The sequence below is a fragment of the Sus scrofa genome, chromosome 2 (assembly GCF_000003025.6).
Source record: "Sus scrofa isolate TJ Tabasco breed Duroc chromosome 2, Sscrofa11.1, whole genome shotgun sequence".
Taxonomy (NCBI): Eukaryota; Metazoa; Chordata; class Mammalia; order Artiodactyla; family Suidae; genus Sus; species Sus scrofa.
In genome coordinates, this window is record NC_010444.4 from 74,736,839 (window position 1) to 74,740,881 (window position 4,043).

Sequence of the window (4,043 nt, forward strand, 5' to 3'; positions counted from 1 at the left end):
TAGGGCCGTACTTGCAGCCTATGGAAGTTTCTGGGCTAGGGGTCGTAGGCTGGTTTACAACCACCATCCTGATGTGACTTCACGAACATCCCTTTTGCTTTCAAAATCATCCTAGTTTGCACTTTGGTGAATGGATACATCCACTCAAGCTGGAATCAGGCACTGTGTATGACTCAACAGTCCTACTCCTAGGTATGTACCCAACAGAAATGCTGTTGGGGCATGTGCTAGAATGTTCCATAGCTGCATTAGTCATAACCACTCGAAAGGGGAAACAACCCAAGTGCCCACCAACAGTAAAACAGATAAACTGTGCCAGGGCCTCAGAAGGAGAGTAGAACAGTGAGACTAAGCAAAGTTCAGGCCTCTGCAACGTGGACAAACTTGCATGTGAATGTTGAGTGCAAGAAGCTGAACTCACTGGAGCCATGCTGCATGATTCAAGGGCTATGAAATTTATTTATTTATTTATTTATTTTTGTCTTTTTTGCCATTTCTTGAGCCGCTGCCATGGCATATGGAGGTTCCCAGGCTAGGGGTCTAATAGGAGCTGTAGCCACCAGCCTACGCCAGAGCCACAGCAACGCGGGATCCAAGCCGTGTCTGCAGCCTACACCACAGCTCACGGCAACGCCAGATCGTTAATCCACTGAGCAAGGGCAGGGATCGAACCCGCAACCTCATGGTTCCTAGTCGGATTCGTTAACCACTGCGCCACAACAGGAACTCCCAACGGCTATGAAATTTAAAAATAGGCCCCCTGTGGAGTTTTCTTGGGGCTCAGTGGGTTAAGGATCTGGCTTGGTCACTGCTGTGGCTCTGGTCCTGCTGTGGTAAGAGCTTGGTCCCTGGCCCAGGAACCTCTGCATGCCATGGGTGTGGCCAAAAAAAGGGGAAAAGAAAAAAAGGCTACCCAAAATCTGTGCTGTTCCATATCTTTGGGCAGTAGTGACTGGAGGAGATACTGGGGGGATTTCTGGGGTTTCTGAGAGCTGCTCATTCTGTATCTTTTATTATTGTTATTATTATTTGCTTTTTAAGGCTGCACCAGAGCATATGGAGTTTCCCAGGCTAGGGGTCCAATCGGAGCTACAGCTGCCAGCCTACACCATAGCCCCAGCAACGCCAGATCTGAGCTGCGTCTGTGACCTACACCATGACTCATGGCAATGCCAGATCTTTAACCCACTGAGTGAAGTCAGGGATCAAACCCGCAACCTCATGGTTCCTAGTAGGATTCGTTTTTGCTCCACCAGGACAGGATCTCCCGTAAGATTTTATACATATCATTTATGCCCTTTCTATAGACTGGTTAAACTTCAATTATAACTGCAGACAAAGAAACCTACAGTTACCAAAGGGGAAAGGGGTAGGGGGGGATAAATTAGGAATTTGGGATTAACAGATACACACTGATGTATACAAAATAGACAAACAACGAGGACCTACTGGGAGTTCCCTGGTGGCTGTCGGTTAAGGATCTGGCATTGTCACTGCTGCTGTGGTGTGGGTTCCAACCTGGGCCCAGGAACTTTTTTTTTTGTCTTTTTTTGTCTTTTCTAGGGCCACACCCATGGCATATGGAGGTTCCCAGGCTAGGGGTCTAATTGGAGCTGTAGCCGCCAGCCTATACCAGAGCCACAGCAATGTGGGATCCGAGCAGCATCTGCAAGCTACAGCACAGCTCACGGCAACGCCGGATCCTTAATCCACCGAGCAAGGCCAGGGATCGAACCCACAACCTCATGGTTCCTAATCGGCTTCGTTAACCAATGAGCCAGGGTGGGAACTCCTTGGGCCCAGGAAATTTTGCATGCCGTGGGCATGGCCAAACAAGAAAAAAGAAAAAAAGAACATATTTATGTATGTATAAAGAATATATATATATATATAAAATAACTGAATTACTTTGCTGTACACCTGAAACTAATACATTGTAAGTCAACTAAACTTCAATTAAAAAAAAACTTCAGGAGTTTCCACTGTGGTGCAGTGGGTTAAGGACCCAGCATTGCCACAGCTGTGGAATAGGTAGGTCACAGCTGAGGCTAGGATTAGATCCCTGGCCTGGGAACTTCTGTATGCCACCGATACCGGGTCGGGTGAGGAGTTAAACCACAACTTTGCAAATGTAAAGCGTTCTTATTTATTTTTTTCCTTTTTTGTTTTGTCTTTTTAGGGCTGCACCCTCAGCATATGGAAGTTCCCAGGCTAGGGAGCGAATTGGAGCTACAGCAGCTGGCCTATACCACAGCCATAGCAACACGGGATCTGGCCTACACCACAGCTCACGGCAATGCCAAATCATTAACCCACTGAGCGGAGGCCAAGGATCAAAACCAAGTTTTCATGGATACTAGTCGGGTTTGTTACCATGGAGCCACCACTGGGAACTCCCTAAAATGCTAACATTTATTTATTTATTTCGTCTTTCTGTCTTTTCTAGGGCTGCACCCGTGGCGTATGGAAGTTCCCAGGCTAGGGGTCTAATCAGAACTGTAGCCACCAGCCTATGCCACAGCCACAGCAACAGCAGATCCGGGTCGCATATGCGACCTACACCAAGGCTCATGGCAACGCCAGGTCCTTAACCCACTGAGTGAGGCCAGGGCTCGAACCTGCAAACTCATGATTCTTAGTTGGATTCATTAACCACTGAGTCACAACGGGAACTTCCCAAAATGCTCTTACTTAGATGATAAACTATAGGGACATCCTTCTCTTAGGGTAGGGAGGTCTCGAACTATGGCCCCCATAACCCCCACTTCCTGTGTTTGTGAACCCTATGAGCTAAGAATGGTTTTTACATTTTTAAAGAGTTGGGGGGGGAGAATCAAAAGAAGATTCTGACTAGCATCCATGAGGATGTAGGTTCGATCCCTGGCCTCTCTCAGTGAGTTAAGGATCTGGCATTTCTGTGGCTGTAGTGTAGGCCAGCAGCTGCAGCTCCAATTCAACCCCTAGCTAGTGCGGCCCTAAAAGTACGAAGAAGAAGAAGGAGGAGAAGAATCATAGGGAGTTCCTGTTGTGGTGCAGCGGAAATGAATCCAACTAGTATCCATGAGGATGCGTGTTTGATCCCTGGCCTCACTCAGTGGGTTGGCATCCGGTGTTGCCCTGAGCTGTGGTTTAGGTCACAGCTGTGGCTCTGATCTTGAGTTGCTGTGGCTGTGGTGTAGGCCAGCTGCTGCAGCTCCAATTCAGCCCCTAGAATGGGAACTTCCACATGCCGTGGGTGCATACATTCGGCCCTAAAAAGCAAAATAAATAAATAAATCATAGTTTATGATACATAAAAATGGTATGAAATTCAAATTTCAGAGCCCGTGAGTAAAGTTTTATTGGATCACAGCCTTGCCCACTCATGCAGTGTCATCTGTGGCCACTTCTGTGCAGACTGGAGTAGAAAACTTGTGGCCTGAAAAGCCAGTGTTTTCTACTTGGCCCTTTTTTTTTTTTTTTTTTTTTTTTTTTTTTTTTTTTGCTTCTTAGGGCCATACCTGTGGCATATGGAGGTACCCAGGCTAGGGGTCGAATCAGAGCTGTAGCTGCTGGCCTACACGACAGCCACAGCAACACAGGATCCAAGCCGAGTCTTCGATGTACACCGTAGCTCATGGCAACGCTGGATCCTTAACCCACCGAGCAAGGCCAGGGATCGAACCCGCAACCTAAAGGTTACTAGTGGGATTCGTTTCTGCTGAGCCGCAGTGGGAACTCTTGTTTGTTTTTGAATGGATACCCAACTGGATTAGCCACCAGGTGACACCCCCCTACTCTTTTTACATTCAGTCTTTACTGTACTTCCCACCTCAGGGTCTTTGTATTTACTGTTTCCTTTCCTTGGGATGGCCTCTTCACTTTTGCTCAGTGGTGCTTTCTCATCTTTCAGGTAAGGGTTAAGAAGTCACTTCCTCCATGTGCTCCAGGATCTCCCTGGGTATACGATAGCCCTCCTAGTTCGATCTTCTTTGCTTAGTCTTTCTCTCTCTCTCTCCTTCCTGGCACAATTTGAAACTTTCAATTTGTGCAAATACTTGATT